Source organism: Stegastes partitus, unplaced genomic scaffold (assembly GCF_000690725.1).
Source record: "Stegastes partitus isolate 25-593 unplaced genomic scaffold, Stegastes_partitus-1.0.2 Scaffold74, whole genome shotgun sequence".
Taxonomy (NCBI): Eukaryota; Metazoa; Chordata; class Actinopteri; family Pomacentridae; genus Stegastes; species Stegastes partitus.
In genome coordinates, this window is record NW_007577805.1 from 87,501 (window position 1) to 110,612 (window position 23,112).

The window sequence follows — 23,112 nt, forward strand, 5'->3', positions numbered from 1 at the left end:
AGGCAGGAGAATGATTATATAGAAATAAATGCAGGCTTTGAGGTATTATCTAGACTTTGAGCTGATGAGAAGTAAGCAAGTCCCGGCGCAAGCTATCTCTGGATGAGGACCATACAATCAGGCGGCATTGTAGTTGGAGTGGGACCCTCTCTGGCGTGATCATTAGGCAAATGGAGACGCAGGGTTGGAGAGCAGGCAGTGATATTTGCTGTGATTTTCCTTCGCTCCACAGATTTAGAAAACGTGGCATGCTATATTATCTTTGCTGCTGTGTAATCATCTTTGAAATGCTAAGAGTGTCCCCTGAATGACAACTACCTGGTGTTATTCGAATCTACCTGGACACACGAGGAAGCCGAGAGCGAAACCACAGGAGATGGGTGAAATCTTATTGTTATTTCTCGGTTTCAAATTACTAAAAGTCGGCAACCTTGACCAAAAAAAACAAAAAAAAAAAAACAGAGCAGGGCAAGATCGAGGTCAACCTCCTAACTCCTAACTAATGACTCCTCTGAGGTAAACAGAATTAATCAAGATTACGGGACAGGATAGCTTGAAGGTGGCTCCGAGAGAAAGGCCGATACTCAGCAGTAGATGTGAGCTTAGCGCTGCTCAGATAAATAGGTGATTTATAGGAGCCATTAATAGTGAGGGGCAGCCCACACATCTCATTACACAAGTTAGATTGTTTATGGTGGGGTAAAGAAGCTGTGCCTTCAGTGTTATCAATGAGGACATTCAATCATAAGACCTGCTTGATGTATAAGGTCACACTGATGCAAATGATGAAAACCTAAACACATAAATTAGAAAGGAAAAATAAAGAAATATTAGAAGAAAAGGGCGGGAGTGTATCATCTCATGACTTGGCTTAAAGCGTGCAAGCCTGAAAATACCCACCCCCGTGTTTGATCATGTTTATTGTCTTCAGCCATCTGCAGCTGATAACCCTTGACAGAACAAGCTGTTTGTTATCCCATGAGGTAATGTGGAGAAATATCCAGACTTGTTCAGAGATGACTTTTCTGTAAAAAAGGCAGTACAGGCAATCAAAAAAAAAGTGTTTTGAAAGAGGCAAAGAGGGTGAGAAAGAGCCAAATGTCTGCTCAAATGCCAGAAATGATATCTTGATTTTGTTAAATTAGACGTAGAAGCAGCTCCTGAGGCAGCGTTGCTCACTGCTTCTCGTTTTGCCACCAGAAAAACCAGAAAACTCAGTGACGATGGAAAACAACCTCAAGCAACTGCTGCTACTCTGTCTTGTGGAGAAAATATCCAAAAGTCAAGCCGAGGCATCAGCTTTAAAAAGAGAAACAGCATCCCCGCCTTTGACGTGGTTGCTCCCGTTCAGCACCAGCTCAATGTACTCCTGTGACATTTAAGGGAATTAGGTGGTGTTAGGAAAAATGACAACCGCTTTGTCTCTGTTAAAGAGCTTAAGCCAAGACACGGAGAACAGTTCTGTGGAGCTCTAACGTAGCTCTAGCGCTGAAAACACAAAAGGAAATCTTTGCTTGTCTGGTGGCACTCGAGTGCGCTGCTTGTCGGGGTGAAAATGTGTGACAGTGCTGGTGGGACTGTGGGGCTCGTCAGACGGAGGATATAGTGGATTTGAGTTCAGGGGTGTTACACGACTGTGCTACGTAAATATTGTCTAATAACACACACACGCGTTATCGGAACAAGATCAGCGGGAATTCCTTCGGAAAGTTTTATGGAAACGCTCCAGTTGGACTTGTTTCAGCTTCCTCCAGGTGTCCCCTGCGTCATCCACAAATCTCCTTCTAAACTGAACAGGTTTTTCATATGAACGAGGGTGTGTGTGTGTGTGTGTGTGTGTGTCTGCCCTATTCTGACCTTCAGCTGTGGGCCAACAGTCCACCCTGATCAGGAAAAGAGAAGCCAACTGCCAGCCCTATTTCGTCCGCTGTCAGGTGTTGACAACCCGCATAAACATCGAGCGTGAAGCGCAGCTCACCTGAGGGGCCGGAGCCAGCATGAATGATCTGACCAGTCACTCAGAGGACTTCAGTTCAGGCTAAATCTGGGATATGAAACAGGAAAAGTAAAAGGTATTTCCTCATTTTTTTTGTATTCTTCATCATTAAATTTTGCACCCAAATAGCTCTATTTGGCAGCTGTAGGCAGTGCTGAAGCTGTGGCTCTGCCTAAGAATAAGAAAGCTTTCTATGAGCCGTGTAGTTTCTCTGTTTCTCTGTTCATATGCATGTTCAGTTGGTTTGTGTGGTTCAGACTTGACTGCTGGTTTTCAACTCAAAAAGTACTTTTGTTAGTGTGTGCGACTTTTAAATCACAAATGTTTGTAGGAATATGTCAAGAATGCCAGCGAGCTGTCTGAAGTGGTTACAGTGGCTTATGAACTTTAGCAATCTATGACAGATATTCACAACTTATTTTTGCCTGAGACTCTTTAAAACAAATCATATGTGAGTAGGGGTTTAAAGATGATCAGATCTGATAGTCAGTGTTTTTCAGAATGATAGTATTGTGATTTTCTGACTGACTCCTGATCAAATACATCAGTTTTAAGATGTGTAGCTTATGCATAAATGCAGCCACCACACTTTATCTGTAGTCACTCCCTGTGTCACACCCACAACACTATCTGACTGCATAAAGTAATAATCTACCAACACTGAAGGATAAATGTTGAAAAGTGCTCTTTTAATTGATAAGGTTTTGTGTTGGGGTTTGTGCTGCTCTAAATCTTGACATTTTAAATTTTACTGCAAGTACAGATTTGAAACAGAATACAAATTGGATTTAAAATATCAGTTTTTGGTCTCTTCTGTTGCTAATAACAGAATTGGCCATGAAAAAAACATCCCTTGACCAAAACAGATTTGTAGGTCAGACTGCTTTGTGTGGACTTTTGTAATGAATTAACATGTACACATGAGGGCTGCAGGGTGGCTCGGTGGTTAGCACCGTTGCCTCGCAGCTAGAAAGTCGCCGGTGAGGATCTTTCTGTGTGGAGTTTGCATGTTCTCCCCGTGCAGTGTGGGTTCTCTCCGGGTTCTCCGGCTTCCTCCCACACAGTCCAAAAACATGTTGAGGTTAATTGGTGATTCTAAATTGTCCGTAGGTGTGAATGTGAGTGTGCTTGGTTGTCTGTCTCTAAGTGTAGCCCTGTGATAGACTGGTGACCTGTCCAGGGTGTCCCCTGCCTTCACCCTGAGTCAGCTGGGATAGACTCCAGCCCCCCACGACCCTAGTGAGGATTAAGTGGTATATAGATAATGGATGGATGGATGTATCCATGCTGTATATTGCCCCTCTTCTTCTTTCCTAACCTGATCATCATTGTGTGACTCATCAGATTTATGCTGGTTGGTTCTGTGTGTCTCAGTTATTGAAATTGGACATAGCTGTCATTTAGTCTCATGAAATGAAAATATTTCCCCTGGGAAAATATAAAAACTCCTCTCTCTAGAGTTCCCTTGTAAAATAACAGAGCAGCTACCGTATGTGTAAGCAGTGAGCTTCATGCAAATCAATTGAACCCAGTGTAAAGAGAAAGCCTATTTCAGATGATTGACACAAATATGATTGGTCTATTAGCCTATCAGTCATGCTATTAAGGTCTGCCATTATGAATCAGGCTTGATGGTCTGTGATTGGACACTAATGCACGTTGGGCTCATTAGACCTCACTGTTCCTGGCAGATCCGTCCAGATCCAAATCAATGAACTCCACTTTTTAAAAGGGCTATAACAGCTGTGACCTCTGGAGAGGAGAGGTCAATGTGATGCCAACTTCCCCTTAAATTGCTCAAAAGTGATTGTTAACAGAACAAGGCCTCCTCACCTGGTATCAAACAGTTTGGATGCTCGCGCCGTTTCGCAGCATCAAACATTCCCGCTCACACACAGCTGCAAGCATGAATTATTTAACGAGGCAAGTTATAGTGATCTGTAGATAATGTAGAGGGCTTTGGGGCTTTATGTACATAGCCGAGGAGAATGAATCCTGGGGTCTCCGATCCTATCCTGTAATTATGCATGCAGACGCTAATTTCCCACAGGGGAGAACATTGTGTGCCTGGCCTGTTTCTCGTGCCCCCTAAGAGCTACAACAACACAGGGGGGAAAAGCCCAAACACACACACACACACACACACACACACACTCGACACGCCAGAGAAGGACCGCTGCCCTTCAGGCGTATCTGTCACTACAAAGAAAAACTTCATTACGGTGAAACAAATGCGTCCTCAGCGGCGAATCAGCCTCACTAGAAGGTGCTCTTTTACAAACGTCTGGACCGTATTGAATTATACAGAAACGGACACTGCTGCTTAGTCCACCGGTGGTTCTGGATGAGCCTCTTGATGTGTGTTGAAAGCCCAAACAAGCTCTAAAACTCGTTTGGTCTGTAAAATGTGCTTTTGATGGTTTCTCCCTGAGAAACAGTGCATGGCTCGCGGAGCAGGTCTGTATTTTCTCAGCGGCATTTCGCCATGCCTGACATGATCCTATTTTGAATGGTCCTCTGTGGTAATAAGGTCATTTGTCTTGTGCAAAGGAGAGAGGATCTATAGTTGTCATACCCTGAGCTGGAGATAAATGTGAAAGGCTAAGACTGTGCCAGAGAAAGGAATTTATGCAGTCAGCCCTTTCCTCTCTCAGCTATAGAATAAAAAGAAAAGAAAAAAACTGACTGAGTGGAAATAAAGGAGCCAATTAAAACCACTGATTCTATTCAGTTGCTTATTAATCACATGAATAACAATACGCACCTTAATGGAGCGTTCATGCAAAACTATAACGAGACAAGTCTGAATCTTCTTCATGCTCTTTTCTGTAGCATCTTGCCCTGTTTACATCGACAGTATCATCTTTGGTGTCATGATGCTGCTTTCATGTTGCCAGGTGTCTCCTCCAAAGTGAGCACTAGTTGGGAACGTAGGATTTTATCACACGAGTCGTTGGTATTCACTAAAAAATCCATCTTCCCATAACACAAACATGTATGGATTTATGCTATGGTTTAGGTAACCGTGGCAACAAATGTTATTTCTCCTAATCATTAGAAATTGAGCAGGAGAGAAACCAGCGGTGTGTCGAGCTGCCGTCCTAGATTGTGTCTTTAAGAAAAAATGACTGAAATGACGACACACTGGCTACACTGTAAAGAATGAACATTTTCAATCATGTTTTGCCGCATTTTATATGGATTTGATTTACTTATTGATAAATAGTAAAGTCACATAAAATGTATGGATTGACACGTTTACTCTCCAAAAACAGGCCAAAACTGTAAATAATGTTTCCATCAAACATTTGTAATTTTCATTTAAAATTTTTTAACAATATGTGACCATAAAATTACACTATTTTTTAAACTAAACAAAAAACAACAAAAATAAAAAAAAAACACATATACACACTAATATGAAAAAAAAAAAAAAATATATAAAAAACACAAAAAAAGGGAAAATATTTGTTAAACTATGAATTGATCCAGCTGTCCTAAATCACAAAAAAACACAAAACATCAAAAAATAAAAAAAAATCTCTCTTTTTACAAATACTAGCTCATTCTTTTACAATGTGTGACCAAACAATTTCACTTCATATCAGCCAACATATCCTTATTTTACAGATATTTGACACCATTTTCACAAATATTAGTTCTTTTTTTAAGTATTGCACTGTTTTCAAGAGTTTGTTTTTCGGTTTTTACAGTGTACCTTCCTTAGGACCTCGTCCTGTAATGGTCATTAAAAATCCAAATGATGCTCACAAGTGCATAACTGCTAATTATTTTCCTGAGCCAACATTCTTCATCTGCATCAGATTAACTAAAGTGTGAAAACGATCTTAAATTCAGATGAGAAAAAGAAAAAAAAAAGGGAAAGAAACCAAGGGACATGTGGTGGAGTCTAACAGAAACACATGCTGTCCACGCAAAACCACACAACAAATGTGCTTCCTGGACTTCCACATCCTCCACTATGTGAAAAGCAGACGAGTCAACAACGCTGTCCTTTTATTTACTCTTGAAGCTCATCCTCCTCTGATACCAAAGAGCACATGTTAAAAACTAAATGGATTGTTCAGCCCCTGCTGCTAAAACCTCCTCTATCATTTGTGTACAGTAAATGGCTTAGCTGCTCTGTCATACTGTAGCCTTTGTGGCGTACCTTGCCGCTGTAGTTATGAATAGCTGCACCCAGGTCTGACCCCGCGGGCTGGCTCGGCTACAAAGCGCTCCTTCGCTCGGCTGTTTATCGTCACACAGTAAATTTCCTCACCGCGGTTTCATGTTATAATTTGCTTGGATCGGGCAGGAACGAGTGTTTTCACAGCTATAGTGGGAATCCGATTATCATACAGGGATCGCGGTTGTCATGGAAACCGAGGATGGCGCATGGTGTTAAGCCGTCCCTTACACATCCTAGAACATTGGGAATTAGTGTGAAAATTCAGCTCCCTTAAAATAAAGATGTGACAAATTCCATCTTTCATATTAACCACTTTGTCGTGTTTTTGTTTTTACAGCCTGCGTGTGTGGCGGCAATTCAACCTGTGCTTTTCAGAAACATTATGCGATCCCATATTTTGTTGTAATCTGTGCATACCATAAAAACAAAACATCAAATATCCCATGTTAAAGGAGCTGCTGTACCAAGTATGATTACTATTCTAGGGTGAAACAAAACTAAATCCATTTTTAACAACTTGACTGAGTCGAGTTAATGAGAATGTTGCACAAAAGAAGTTCACCTTGACTTTAAATTGGCTCTGAATCTGTTGATTTTAATTAATAACACAGCAGTTTAGTTCTTCAGTAAAATGTTTACGTATGCTCTTCTCTTCCCAGTTGCCTGGAGGTGCAAGCAACAGCTTGCCAGACATTTCCTTATCATTTCTTTGCCTTGTACTATGTCTATTAATGTCTCTCTGGAACATTTGGGAAATAACAGGCCGTAACAGCTGCTGCAGCCCCGACATACCGCAGGACAGATTTCCAAACAGATTCATGTTAGGGTACCTTTCTTGGGCTTGCCACTAATTTGAGCCACATGTTTCTTAATACACAAAAACAGGGGAAAAAAAAGGCTTTCAATGGAGCAGATTTTAGTCAAATTAGAGAAAAATACAGACAGCTGCAAACACAGCGTGGCAAAGATTACACATGTGTGTGGATGTGATTTGTTTTTAATGTGTTATTGTGTCTCAAGGGACAACAAGAACTCTTGGACTGTCCACAGAGACTGTAGGGCTGACAGGCAGTTTAGTATTTTTATAGGATTTGTTTAAGTGGTATTTTGTTTATGTTTTGTTGTATTAGGCAAACGTTTGAGGGGAAAAATGATGCAAATTTCCCAACAACTGTAATTAAAAACTATTAAAAAGATACATTGGAAGAAGTGAAATGATCATGATAAATAATTAGCTGATTTCTGAGTAAAAATGGCGAAACGTAAAAACATTTCCAGCTCCTAAAATTATTTTTTTTCCACTTTTCGTAATCTGAAATGATCCTATATTAAAAATCTGGGAGACTGAAGTGGCACTTTTCATTTGTCAGACTCATCAGTAACTAAGATAATTTAGTGGCATTGTATCTTTAGTGTGTTAGAACACAATGCAGAAAAGATGCTTGGGGTGATTTAGAAATGGTGTCATCACAGATATGTACAATAAAGGCTACATGTCTTAAGGCGGAGGTTCGAACGGGCTCACTCTTCAACCATCTTGATACGGGGAAGCTCTCTGGTGGAACCTGTGGTACGTGAAGGAAGGTGAGTGATCTGCACAAACGTAAATACTCCTATCTTGCTGAAATCTTGACTGATTTACAAATGGTTTGGTTACAAACGTTATTAACGCGGCTACAAATCAAATTACAAAAATACAAATAAAATACAAAATAATTCAAATACTAATTGTTGCTGGCCATGAGAGTGTAACATAATTACCCATAAGTGCAGAGTTATAACTACACCTCTGACGTTTATAACAAACCAAACCGTTTGAAAATCAGTAGAAATTTGAACAAGTTATGTTATTTAAAAAGTACATGCACCACTACAACACAGTGTTATGGGTGAGCGAGCGGACTGTACCAAGATGGCCGCCAGTGTGGCCGTGCGAATCCATTGGCTGGCAGCACGGACAAGACATCTAGCCTTTATTATATATATCTACGGGTGTCATGACATAATTTGTCCGAGAGAGCAATTCCGACTCAGCTCTTTATAACACTCTCAATACTTCTGCAGCACATGCAGCAGAGTACGTATCACAGCTGAGCAGATAATAGTGATGAGTCAAGTGGTGTCTTCATGGTAAGTTTCTAACAAGTTGGTGAAATACATTGCTGGAAAGTTTAGAAATGATGATACTATCACTTTCCTTATTTTATCAAGAAGTTAGTATCCTGTATTTATATATCGACTGTGTAGCATCAGTATGTTTTACTCCTTAAAAGTTGGTATTGGCCCCAAAAATCTGGTATCTGATGGATATGGTGTTTTATCATTTTACAAAATGTTGTCATTAAACTGATATGAAAACCTCAGTCAGAGAAGGTTTCAGATGTCTGATTTCATGCACAGAAATGTTCTCAGTTTCTTGCATTGAACATTATTACTTACTGTACAAGGGATGTTTCAAATTATTATTCATTTTCTAATTCCAACCCACTTTTACCCAGAGCTCGTCTACAACTAACTGTCGTCCACATTTCCAAGCACCAGAAGCTCTGAGACACTCCAGGCTGATTTGGCATTAAAAGCAAAACCAACTATTCTGCCATAATTCAATCTGTGGAAATTGTTTAACTAAATAAACGCTAGAAAGTCTGAGGGACGTTTTCATTATCGTTGATGAGGCAGGTGAAGGCTGGAATCAACTTTCTGTGGGGGACATGAAGGAAGGCTGGAGCGCAGGTGGACGAAGATCCATGCAGAAAGACGGAAACAACGCTGTGTGGAGGAGATAAATGAAGCCACACAAGAAGAAAACAGCCATCTGCGAGCTCACGCTGGAAAAAGAAAGCTCGTCTTATTACCACCTCTCCTGAAGAGTGAAAACTTTGTTTCCCACTTCTCCATCTCTCTCTTTGTCTTCTTCCTGTCATGCGTCTTTTCAATTGCATCTATTCTTCATTTCTGTCCTTGCCTTCTGCATTTCCATGACAAAACAGTGTAATAATAATCCAGTGTGGCTTGAGACTTAATTAGAGCCTGTCACAGCTCTAATTTACACCAGTTTATAAATGTGGATGGCCATCCTGTTCATTACCCTCTCAAGACATTCCTGCTTCGTAAATTGAAACGAACAGACGACGCTTGAAAATGATCCAGTTTGGATTTCCACCTTGTTTTAATTATCAGTTTGGTTTTCAAAAAAAATAAAAAATAAAAAAATCTTGTACGCATACAGACATTCATTACCGCTCCGTCATCCATCAGCAGTGAGCGGAGGCAGAAAAATCACAACATGATGCATTTAATCATTACCCAGACTGTGTGAATGTCCATGTCATTGATTCAGTGCAGTGCGATACTCTTTCCATGTGGTGTGGGAATGCAACTCACGGTCGACCCTGAACCTTCGACCCTCCCCCCCTCCCTCCGCCGCCTATACGGAGCTGCCTCGGGGCCGCAAACAGCTCCCAACTCACTCTGGTAAACACAGCAGCCCACAATATGCCCGCGCGCACAACAAAAGACGTGACTCGGAGCACTGTCACCACTCATCACGCTGACACAAAAGAGGATGCGGCTCAGATGCTGTGTGAGTGGTATAATAATGTGCACGCAGACATGATAGGATATTTTCTGGATGCTGGGGGACAAACAGACAGGCCTGGTTGAATGAGATCAATGTGGGAATCAATAAAAGGGGGGCCTGGCAAGCATTAAAAGCACAGAGGAGCCGGGCAGTTTAAGAGCCAAATGACCTGACAAGGAAGGTCCTTGACCAGCAGAAGTGACTGGCCCCGTGGCCTTGTGGAGGAACTGGAGCTGATAAAAGCGAGTCGGGATGAGATAAATCCCTGAGAGTCACAGAGCAACTGCCGTCTCTAGCTTTTTAGTTGGATGCTGAGCAGTTTGCTGCCATTTTGAGCAACACAGGAAATGTGAAATGTGTGGATATTTATGCATATGGACCGTCTAGCACCGCACACGGCGCTGTAAGGTTAGATTTCCTCCTTAGTGCCAGTCAAGCTTACTAGAGCGTGATGCTGGCTGGATTGATTGATGGACTAAAGGGGGAAAAGGCAGGTGGGGTAAGAGATGTGTGCAGGAGAGAACCTGAGGTTAGCCGTGTCACTGATCTGACTGCTGCTTTCACCAAAAAAAAGTGCCTGGAGGGTATAATTCAGCTCACAAAAAGCTCTCAAACCTTCAGCTCTCTCATGACCAACGCTCTCGTGCTCCTGCCTAGTCGGGGAAACGTGGAGCGAATAACATGACTGACATCACATTTTGTTTCCAATTATAGAGGTGTTGTAAACGCTGACCTCCATTTATTTTCCCTTGTCAGTATCTATGTTGTATTAATTTTTGACTGTGTCACATTTTTAGTGATTGTTTGCGAAACAAATTTGATGAATGTAATTACATGTAATCAGGATGGAGTACCTTGTAGCAGTTTCCATCTACTGGACGGACACCTTTCAGACATCGGACATAACAACAATTTGTGCTACTGTGTCAAAAGGCAATAAATTTTAACTCTTTATCTACCAAAGGAAACCATCTGTGAATGGAGATTTGGAACACTGACTCTGAATACTGCTCATAGTCTGAAAGAATCAGGCTGAAAATGTTCAATATTTGTCCTAATGTGAACAAATCAGATGAAATCCCCACGGTTTGTTCCAGATTATGTAATTTTCTCAAAAAAGGCTGCGTAGTTTTCCGTCAGACGTTCCTAAAACAGGAGAAAATCATGTCGTTTTCCGATTTTACTGCTTTCCAACATTGTATCAGGGTGAATAAATTTACAAATAAAGTCTCTTTAATGTCAAAGTGAAACAGATTTCTACAAAGTAATGTCAATTAACAAATAACTCAACTTAAAAATAAAATGTAAAACAAATGATTGCACAAGTATTCACCCTGAATATATTCTATATGTACACACACTGCATGGACAGAGTGTACATAATATAAATATATAGTAGAGGTGTCAGCATCCTGTAAGTGAGATCATCAGCATTGATTTAAGCCCTTTAATGGGATTTGTTAACAAAAAGAAAATCCAATACTAGATTCCTGCAGATATCAGACATTTTTAAAGTCATTTTAGTCTGATACAGATACTTGCACCAACATTTTTTTTCTCCACCTAACTGCAGAGAACATGAAGTCTCTCCTCCAGAGGAATTAACATGCCATCACTCCTGCTCTTATCCTGATGGCCCACAAGGCAGCAGCAGGCACAAAATGCAATGCTTGTCAAATGTGCACATTCATTGTGCAAAATAAGAAAAGTCCCACTGATACGTGACATCTCCAACAAAACTGTAAACTTTTACCCTGACAGGTGTTAGCTGCCTGTCAGTGTTCTGTCTGGGTAGATGCTGATATTTCATTTTAAATTCTTCATTGTTAGATACTGAAGATGATGGTGACATCATTGTGCGAAGACTAATGGTTTATTAAAATATTTTAGGTTAACTTTAAGGTTTTTCTTGTATTTTGTTTCTGTACTAAATTAAATCCTGAGTGACCATACATGAGATAAGTAATAATTATATTAAAACTATTTTACACACATATAAAATTCTGCAGTCAGAATGCTTTCTGAATGCATCAAACGATCTGGATGTTTTTGTAATTTCATCCTGGAAAGAAAAACAAGACCTGAGAAGCCAATTTAAAAGTTTAATATCTCCAGAAACATAATTTGTGCTCCTACCAATGGGTCCACATCACCATTATGTCAAAGAACAGGAACCGTGTCTTGCCATGTACATCAAATTCTACTGATCCAGATTTGCACACAATTCCTTATTTAATCGCTTTTAGTTATTGGATCCTGGGGAAACGCTCTCTCATCTTGTCTGTAGTAGTGTTGTATGTACAGCAAAATGACACTAAACTGATTTAATTTTGAAAAGAAGCTACTAGATAAATCTGGAGTTTAACCAACAATCAGCAAAATGCAAAATGAATGAATAGGTTTCTGCTTTTAAATGGGATGATGCAACAAAATGCAAAATACCCGTCTGCAGCTACAGACAGCACCCAACTTATTAGTGAGCTTTACCCTCTAAAAGTAGTAAAACCGGTTTCCTCGGCCCCGGCACTCGCTCCCTAAAGACATGTTAGTCCTAAAGGATGAACTCTGACCACACAGTGACTATTGGTGGAAGCAGTAAATTAGCGCAGAGCGTTCAGTGAATGTCAAACTCAAGCCACCGTAATCCAGAAGCTCATTCTCTGCATGAACTACGCTCTCACTGTGCATTGTGGGTAATTTGTTTCTCTTGGGGTTTTATCGTATCAGGAGCCAAAGAGGTTATTTATTCTGACAGTTATGGCACAAAGAGAGAGAGAAAAAGAGAGAGAGGGCGAAGAGAAGAGCTCCATTAACACTACGTAGAGGACACTTTGTAAAACTAATAAAGTTTGAATTACACAAGTTGTGTTTAAACAGTAACCTCCAACTTTGGAAATTTATTTCCCTGTGATCTGAACTTTATTTCCGCCCCATGAAAGCAGACTGATGATCAAAAAGCTGCCTAACCTGATACGTCACCATTAGTCACACCCAGGTGGTCTCAGGTAACAGACTGGAATGTGGAACGGTTGGATTTTGTTCATTCGGTTTCAAATTTTTAGCAACAACACGTTCCCTCCAAAATAAAATCCAGCCATGACTATTGGCAGTGGGTGAAAGTGACGACGAATGAATAATGCATGAGCTCAATGTGCTGCAGCTAACGACAGTGATCTCACACATCGCTACATCTCCCCCCATGCACACACACCTCCACCTCTACACGCTAATCTGAGAGCAGGTGATGTGATATCAGGTGCAGAGCAAGAGATAAAGAGTTAGAGGAAGAAAAAGATAAGTGTTGTAGCTAAACATTACCCTTCTGTTTCTCTGCTTACTTTATCTGGGCTTAGAGAAATTCATTACAACGTGCAGTGGGGGGGGTGTGTGTGTCTTCTGCAGAGGAAAATGCAAAAGCACTGATTACCTTCTACCTGGCTGTTTTGAGCGAGTCCTATCCAGACAAACGCAACAAAATGTGAATTCACACTCGCGCGAAAGCCTTTTGTATGACTCACTTGCCTCTCTGAACTGAAAAGGAAAAGCAAGAAACTCGAAAAGCTTCCCAAAAATGCATCCGCCATGCTGCTTTTTCCATTCCTCAGCCCTGCAATCATGAAGACATAAATCGCAATTTTGCACATGAATACAGCTTCCATTTGTGTGGGTGTGTATTCATGTTTGTGGACTGCAACTGTAAGCCCCGCGAGACACATCTGTAATGGGATCTGTTTTTCCCCATAGTGGGCCTCCTCGATATGGGGGCTGATAATATACTTCCAAGCGGACATCTAAGATCAGTGATCGCCCTCCATTTACCACAGCCGGCTCTCCTTCAGGGCATGTCGATGCATTAAAGGACCGGAGTTGGGAGAAAATGCCTGATCTGAAGATAACCTCCTGGATTTTTTTTTCCTTTCCATGACAGCCTTTTAACATGATAGATCCTCTAATTGCAGAAAACCAGGACTGACTGGAAGGTTGCAGATAGATGGTGACACCACCGACTCCAGTAAATAGGAAGAGGCACAACTTGAAATCCAATTTTTTTTTTTTTTAGAAACACCTTACGAACATAAGACAAAGAGTCTTCCAGTGGATGGCAGGGAGAAAATCACCTACTTTGATCAACACTAACAGGAAAGAAGTGATGATAAGTCTAAAATTACTTCTAGTTCACCTACAAGGAAGGTCAGACAAACAGGAGCGTTTCATGCAGGACAGGAACAGTGGTCTCTGCACAGCCTCTGGATTTAGTCTTTAACCTACTGAATGTGACAACGGAAAATGTCAATTATAAGTACAATGAACTATGATCAAGACATACTTCTGAAGATAATAAAGGAAGGAAAGCACAAATCTGAAGTTAAGATATGTTAAAAATAACTTAATTTTTTAAATACTTGAGATGATTGTGAAAGAAGTTTTTCAGAATTTATTACATTCTTGGATCATCTGACTGCTTTGATGCTAAAGAGACACCAACTTTTTAAAGCTTTCACTAAAAGATGCATAGGTTGTTCCTGTATTGACTTAAGTCAGGTTGATCTGGTGAAAAATGACCACAGTAAGTCTAATATATAAGCAACATACATGTATTACGTGCTCATATTTACACAACTTTGCAAAGAAGTAATATTTGGTGAATGCAGCCTCTCCTATACTTGGGTAGCATACTGATATTCTCATATAAACTATAGGTTTCTTTTATGACAGCAAGGTAACAGATACTCACACTGACTTCTTTTTTTTTTTTTGCCTTACAATAATATAAATTTGCACCTACACTGCTTTGCTCTAACTATATCAATATCGCAGATCTTTTTGAATAATAACCTTCCTGAACCAGGATATTATAACGCTAACGCTCCATTAATTTGACCTTTTAAGACTTTCAATCACTGATTTTTAAAGCAGATATTCAGATCAAAGAAGTAAAATCCAGGTGATGCAAAATCATACGTTGGATAATTCCTGATAGGACGCAGAGCGGCGTGTTTTTTATGCCTTTCTTGAAAGTTGAAATGGAGATACAGTCATAGAAATGTGGCGGCTTTGACATGAGAGCCAACAGCATGGGACTCTCTGAAATGGTAAACACAGGTTCAGCACAATGACGTCAAAACCTTCTGATCAGTGATGATGGTAAACACAGCGGAAAGACATTTTCTATTTCAACTTTATTTTTTTCTTTTTCCATTACCGATATTTTACATTTTGTCAAACACAAAACAAGCCTTCGCCCGGTGCTTTAACGACTGAAAACCAGTGGGTTGTTGCTATGCAACAATTAAAAATGTTTGAGGTGTGCTACTCTTGAGTTTCCTTTTACCTTTCAGTAACCTGTGCATTGAGTGCTGAAAAAAAAGGGCACTTCTCTTGGTGCTGTCAGCTTTGCCCCCTTCCCTCTCTGTAAATAGAGGTCTCTGGTGAATATGCAGCCTTCTGTGGAGTCACAGATCTACGGATAAGAAGTAGGTCTTCCTTTCCACTCAGATCGCAGCAGACAGCACACTGATTTACACAGAGCGGTGACAAGAACGACAGCTGCAGTGTACTGAGATGGAAAATTTTCACTCTATCCCTGTCTCAACTCTCCTTCCTTTTTCACTTTAAGCCCATCTCACATCAACTCTGTCTTCGTGCGCTCCACCTCCTGCCATCGGTGTCCCTGTTTTCCAGCATGTGGGCTTCTCTGCCACTAATCTCACATAGCCAGACTTTTCTCTCGCACTGACACAGAGCTGTGTAGAATGGTCTGAACGCACCTCGTCTTCATTCTGCTTTAGGCGGGTGTGTTTGTATTTCTTTAAACTTGTCACGATTGTCTTGGAGAACAGGATGCAGCAATGGTGTTCACTCAAAATAGTGATGGAGGAACATTTGCAAGTAGGGAGGTGAGCACCGCCACGAAAATGACAAATTCACTGAACTTTAGTGCACAGCCCAAACTTGAAAAATTTGAACGCATATGTTGCTGCTCGGAGGTTGTTTTGGTTGTTTCCTGCAGTTAAAAGGGATTATGTAGCTCAGAAATAGGGTAAGGATGGGTAAGGAGATAGTCGTGTGAAATGCCCATGGCAGATTTAAACCTGCAGTCTACATCCGGTGAGTCAGACTATTTTGCAACAAGAAAGGGTTTATCAGTGGGATGTGGACTTAACTGGAAGCGACCGGTCTCTGTGGTCAGGTCAGAAGCTAAAACCACATGTGTGAACTCTCTCCAGTGCAGCATCTGGCTGTCTGAGTGCTGTTTAACCTGCCACACATGCTGCCTGCTTTTACACTGTGGCAGCTCCCAGTTTATTAGATCTGTCCAGCCCAGCTTACAGAGACAAGGACATCTGAGGGGAGACAAAAAAAATGACCAGAGTTCGACTTTATGGCACTGCTGTTGGCAAGGAAAGGGAGCAAGGTGGCAAGTAGCCCATGAGCCATACAGACGCAGTGGTGCAAATGTTTCTGGACTCCGTTATTAACACACCAGTGGAAAACACTTAACTCATGCCTATTCAATTATGCTAATGAATACATATACAAATGACCCTGGTTAGTTATTAGCTTTCTCAATTAGGGGACATGTGTATGAGGGTTCAGAAGACAGGGAGGGGAAAGGAGAGGAGTGACGGGTGGTTTGGTGTTCACTGGTGATAAAAGAAGCCTTAGGACAAGTCTTGTGCTTCTTTTATGTTTCTGTCGGGGGGCGCCGACTATCCTGTGTTCTTGGAGGGTACATAGCAGGGCACAAAATCAATCTCATGCTGAGCCCATGTATGCATATATATATATATATGTGTGTGTGTGTGTGGGAGTGTACGAGAGTAAAGGCATGAAGACAAGAGGCTCTTATCCTTCTACTTTCTCCAGTGTATCAGTGCAGCTAAGAAGGTTCTGCGTGGCTCAGTCCAACACTTCCATCACCAGAGATTAGCAGACTACAGTAAGCTTTCATCGAACAGAAATAACTCGTTTTCATGTCTGATTTCACGCCCTTTACTGTGTTCGCTGCTATCACACATGCAATGTAAAACACATCTAATTAATTCATGAAAGTGAGTGAATTGCAACCAGCTATAGAACATATGCAACCTTAGTTATAATGTCATCGGATCAAAGAGTGTAATTAACGTCAGACTATATAATAAACTTAACTCACAGAGCTGTGATTTTGAAATGCTTTGCACGTATGTACATAGCAAAAGCATGCATTAAAATCAATAATGATGAAGCCATAACCGACTAATGCGTCCCATTTATTACAGCCAAAGCACATTATTCTCGACTGTTTGTAGAGAGAACTGAAGCATGTGGCAATGGTAGACGGTGTTCGTCTTGGGTATGATACACTAACCGTAAGCCAGGGAGATATAAGGCTAAAGAAAAAGCTGTCAGGGTTTGTGGTTGACAGCGCATACAGAAATCTGCAATATCATCAATAAGCTGTTGCTGAATCTACAGTTAGGAGAGGACTGACAGAGCCTAGATGAAAAACATAGCAGCTGTATATAAAAAATGCTTTTTATTACACACTGTCAATGTAATAACAACAGAAACAGACCGAAAGGTTTTCTTAACTGTTGCTATTTCTCAGAGAAGTTTTAGAGTTTGTGTGTTTATATAAGGGATCAACTGACTATCAGATCCAATATTCAGCAATTTCAAATTAATTACAAAATACTTTCACTCTGATGCAGCTGCCTCTATCTGTAGTCACCAGCAATGCCCCGCCCACAGGACTATCTGATTGGTTACACGTCAAGAGTAACAGCCAATCAACACTGAAAGATTAATGTTAAAAAGTTCTCTTTTTATTAAACGTGTAAAACATAAATAAGGTGTTGGAGTTTGTGTCATTGTAAACTTTGACTTTTGATGCCAAGACTTTTGTTTTTACTGCAACTATATATACATTAAACAGTAAACAGCTAACCCCGAGCTCACATGATTTAACTACTAGTTCTTTGGATTTATTTCTAATATATCGTGAAGCAGGATTGTCACCACTTGGACACCAGGGACGGTGATTGAAATCAGAGTTTTGTTCAACCAAGTCAAACCACAAAGCAACGCCAAGCAACTCTTTTCTATATGTAGCAATAACGAACCACCATTGCTGGATTTCAATACCTCATTTCACATTGGACCGACTGACTTTCATGACCTGAAATCAAGGCCGCTTTCATTTTTCATTCCTTCGGGTATACTGAGTATTAAAAGGACATAAAGATATGAAGCTACAGGGAAAAGCATTAACAATATCCTTGACTGCAAGCAAACAACGATTCAGTGCTTCAGTGCTGTGACAAAGAAGTATATGTGCCATTTGTGAGCTTTGCCAATGAGGAACGGTTGTAGTTATTTATTCAGGCTACCTGGTTGAGTGCTGTTCAGCACTGTTGCCTGTGGACTTAACTGACAGGCAGCGTTCGCTAATAAACACAAATAGATTAGGGCTAGTAAATATTCAAACACTGCTGGTCCGATTCCTTGCGGACTGTTCTTTCTGAAACCAAAATGCAAAATCTGTCAATCCCCGCAGTGTTTTGTCTAATCCTGCCTAATTTCCCTGCTCTGATATCGTGAGCTTGCATTATGTCTCTTTGTTTTTGCCATCAATCCTAAAGCTCCATTTCTCTGTGTGTGGATGCCTGGTGCTGTCCACAGGAGGTGGTGCTGAAATTTCACCCTCCTCTGCTTGTTGCCACCTCTGGTCCCTACACAGGACCACTGTCCATGGTGCTGAATGAGCGCTGCATGGCCTGAGTGTAGAGGCTCTTCCCACAGAGAAAACAGAAGAATGTTGCTGTCTGGGTGGAGCGATTTGGACCTCGTCTCAGCTGGGACCGTCTGTAAAGCGGCAAACAAGCCTCAGCAGGCAGGGAGCTCCACGCCCTGTTTGCTTCAGAGCTGTCACATGTGACAGCGTCATTTACAAAGGGACGGTGGGGCTGGAAGCCTGAGTACATCCCTTAGATGAATACACAACATGATTGCGATTAGAGCTGGATGGAACATCGTCCGTCTCAAAAGCATGAGCTCAGTAATGCTTACTTTGCTCAGATGCGTGATCGTCTTAGGCAGCCGGTTGAATGTGTGACACAAAAGAGATGACAGAGGACTTCTCCGCGATCAAAAGCGTTTGCTGTTATTTCTACACTCAGCTTCGAGCCCTGTGTTTTACCATTCAGACGGACACGTTGTGAGTGTGCATCCAGTGGGATGTTGTGTGAAAAGAACGGCTGATCCCTGCTCATGAGAGGCCAAACCCTCTCCAGCCTGTCTTTCCCCGGAGTAGAAAAGCCAGCCAATCAGAGTGGATGAGGCAATGAGTCACGGAGAGAGCGGACTGCATCCAGTGGACCGAAAGGAGCTGCCTGCCGCTTTGGGCAGGAACGCTGCAATGTCCACGGATGGGGTGATCCGATCAGAACTCCTGCTCACACCAACAGGACACGCATGTACATACAGAAACATATTGATTATTCCAAAAATGTAGCATCACAGAGCGTAATTTCTCTCTCCTTTATCACACTTTTATGTTCTTTGTTCTGTTTTATGAGATTTATGAGACAAGTCATTACCCTCAAATGTTGCCACCCTTTAATACTTCATCAAACATCCACAGTGACAGTACAAGGTTGTGTGAAGGTCGGCATGTTGCCTTCCTCCGACTCGGGCTGAGCCGTCTGTGAGATTCGCAACAGTAAAGTACAGTATGTCATTCAGGGCTCACCAGCCGTTAAATAAACGGAAACACTGTGAATGAGTGCCTGAGACGTTCATTAACTATTGATGCAAAGGGAGATCTCACAGCTGGATACACTTCACACAACATGGACACACACACACAGTTGTTGAGTCACATGACGATCCCAGCGGGTGCAGTAATTTCCAAAAAATGGGGCTGAAAATGTTCTCAAAGGGAATTAATTAATCTTTATAAATTGCTCATGACTTCACAAATAAATCTAACGGTAACAATGGAAGGAATATGAGACGGGTCTCTTTTTGGTTCACAGTGAGACGTACAAATCCATTTTCCAATGAGCCACAAAGGAAGTGTGGAGGTGAATAAGATTCATTGAACCTTATGGGAGAATAAAGGAGTTGGAAGGTGGTGAGAAAATGGAGTCAGAATGGAACTGGAATCTGACTGAATTGGTTTTGCGTCTGAAAAGACTGGAACTGTGTGTTGGCTTGTTCCAGTGCAAGACATATAGAAAAGGGACTATTTGAAGCCCCACAATCTATCAACCTTCACCTCTTTCATGTTTCTAAATGGGAGAGGGAGAAAAAAAAAAATAAGTGCAAATGTTGCTAAGAACAGAGAAGCTTTGTTCAGCCTCTGGCCCTCTTGTCTGTCTTTGTTTAATAGTCCACTGTACCTCGGCGTGCACGGACGGAGGGAGGGATTGGAAGGAAGAGAGATCGACTAGTTCATTTCAGTTGAATGTGGGATAATGAGGCCAGAGAGAGAGAGAGACAGAGAGGAAGAGATAAGGGACGACAAAGGGGAAATGACAAACAGCAGGGAAGGCAGCACAGTGATTCGATTACAGTAGAACTTCTCATTAAATGACACAGAAAGCAAGCCCTGGGTTAGGAAGCCACAGTGCTAGACACAGTGATACAACTGGTTTCTCTATTCTCTCTTCTTCAGGGCAAAAAAAAAAACGCTCTCCTCTGACTGTACTGCTGCCACCGTTGCCACGCTGAGGAGCAGCCGCTGATCTGGAGCTCGGCCTAACCCTTTGTGGGAGTCTGCTTATCCCTGCCTGTCACTAATTCCACGGATCCCATCAGGTGTAGAGCCACGTAGAAACGCACACCTACCGGATTGCTCACAACTAACATTTTGACCAGAAGAACACAACCGAGTAGTAGAAACGTCAACTCCGATCTCCAACACTCCGCTACTTGAGGGCAAACAACACAAGAAAGCGAGACAAAAAAAAAAAGTCTCTCCACTCTTTCCACAAAATTGGTGTATTCTTGGAAAACAGTTTTTTTTGTTTCTCTTTTCAGTAATTCCTGTCATTGCAAATCTGACATGTGTCACTCTGAATGCGATCAATGCACCTCCTCCTCCTGATCTTCCATCTCCTCCAATACACGACCTGACTCCTCCAATCACAGTTACACTACAGTGTCCTGCGAGCCATATTTGCTGACACACACACATACACACACACACATACATGTGCACACATCAAAAACAGCATGTTCTCTTCAACCAGCCATGCATTACTGTCAAAGCAGCAACACAAACGAGAGCTCCCTTTCCATTTCTCTGCATCACCATCACTGATATCCACCTGTACTGCTTTGTTTCATGTTATCTTCTCTTACCTGGGAGCACGCTGTCTTCCCGGGCTCCTCTTCACAATCCCAGGAAGGGGGTTTCGGGCAAGTTGCGCTGCTGCCGAGGGGAGCTTGATGTGGCACTTTGAGAAGAAGGAAAACAAAATAAAAATGAGTGGCTAAAAAAGCAACGTCCCCTTTTTTCTCTCTCACACGACGGCTGGAGGAGCACTCACGATCACACACTTGAACACCCAGGCAGCAGCTCCGGCAAGCCAGCAGCTCGCTATTCCTTCCCTCCCTCCCTCTCTCTCTCTCTCTCTCTCTCTCTCTCTGTCTGTCCGTGACACTCGCCTCCTCTCTTCCCGCCCACCTACTCCAACCCCCTCCTCCAACTTCTCTCTCTCTCTCCCTCGCTTGCTCTTCGTCTGTCAGACAAAACGCACACATCCCCTCTACCTCTCAGCTCACTATTTTCTGACATTTTCCCCACCCACTCACACCTTCTGCTCCACGAAAACAAATATCAGTCGGTGGTACTATTAGATGTGCATTTCCACACACCATCTCCAAAGTTATTCTCGGTTTATGGAGCATGTCAGGGGATATTTTTTTCTCGTGGAACAAGACAAAGCCCCCCCTTGTGAAAGCCTAATAACATGAGATGGTGTGATTAATGAAGACTGGTAATGAGGCATTCGTACTGTATATGATTACAGTTCAGCCATCACCGCTGCCTAGTGACACTTATTTTTCTTAATTCCATCCTCTTTTCACTCCATCTCCTCCTGCCTCTCCTCAGTTTCCTGCTAGTTTATCTGATGCTGCTCACGTCCCTTTCTGCAGACAGCTCGTCAAGGGCATTCCCAGAGTAAGTGTATGCTAATGCTGCGCCTCGAGGAGCTGCCTCGCGCCCCCTCGACACTCAGCCCGACCAGATGTGGCACTTGGCTCTCCCAGGGAGGGGGCAGCAGATGCAAACGTGAAGGAGGTCCAGCAGCGGAAAAAAAAAAAAATCTGCCAAGCAGTCAAGTCTCCACTTCAGTGGACACAGAGAGGTCAACAGCACCTGACCCGATGGAAGTGTGGATGTTTACTGCAGAAGTACCCATCAGCCTACTTCCTGCTTTATATTCAGGCTGTCAGAAGGTGATGTTTACTATAAAATGAGCTATACTATATCAAACAACTGGCAGTATATCATAATAACAGAACATAAACATGCCCTACATATTGAATTCACAGTGTACATCATTTACATGGTCATGAATTCATTTATTTCATCATGTGTTTACTGAGAAAACACATGAGTACCCCTGTGTCTCTATAGCTGTAAAGCAAGTTTGAAGCCAGCTTTTGAAATGTTGCAAAAACATTAAAAAGGTAAAATGTGAATTTGGTTTGCTTCGTGGCCTGTTTTGGAGCTGTGTATTGTCACCAGCAGGTGGCAGCATAAGCTGTTGTAATGTTACGCATGTCTGTAATAAACAGAGTAGAAGAAGTCAGACATGAAACCGCTTGTTTGTCATCTGCTAAAAAAAAAAATCTTGAAAACGAAAAACATACAAAACTTTGGGGACCTACGAGAGACAAACGGAGAGTTTAGAAATTATTTACAATCAGGAAAGTTGTAATGATTCTTTTTTTGCTAGCTGGTACTGCTGGTATGTTTCATGCTGCCTGGGGGCAAATAAATACAACAAAAAAACTCTCGCTGTTATGTGAGTTAATGTACTCCACAATAAAAACGTATTCAGAAAAGGAGTTTCTATCTTCTGTTATACACGTTAACTGTTTTTCCAAAGAATCAAAAACCACCTAAAATGAGCATAAAACCTTTTTGTAAAATTGTTTTTTTGTTTGTTTGTTTTTCTCCAATTTTTGCTGTTTTTGTTAAATTTTTGTAATGCAATACTTTAAAATGTACATTAAAATGTCGTGGACCCACAGCTAATGCTAGGACATTTCTACAAGCTATGCTACATTAACTGCTGGAGCCTGGCATAGAAAATGGCAGCATACATCCACACTGTAAAAAAATGT

General features: G+C 41.6%; 1 protein-coding gene across 1 annotated transcript in view; it reads right to left on the reverse strand.

The window, feature by feature from the left end:
• syt1a (synaptotagmin Ia) overlaps positions 1–23,112 on the reverse strand; it is a 205,581-nt gene that overhangs the window by 82,197 nt on the left and 100,272 nt on the right. Inside the window, exon 3 of the mRNA XM_008276467.1 lies at positions 21,118–21,212. The gene's annotated coding sequence lies outside the window, so the exon portion shown is untranslated. The remainder of the gene's footprint in view (positions 1–21,117; positions 21,213–23,112) is intronic.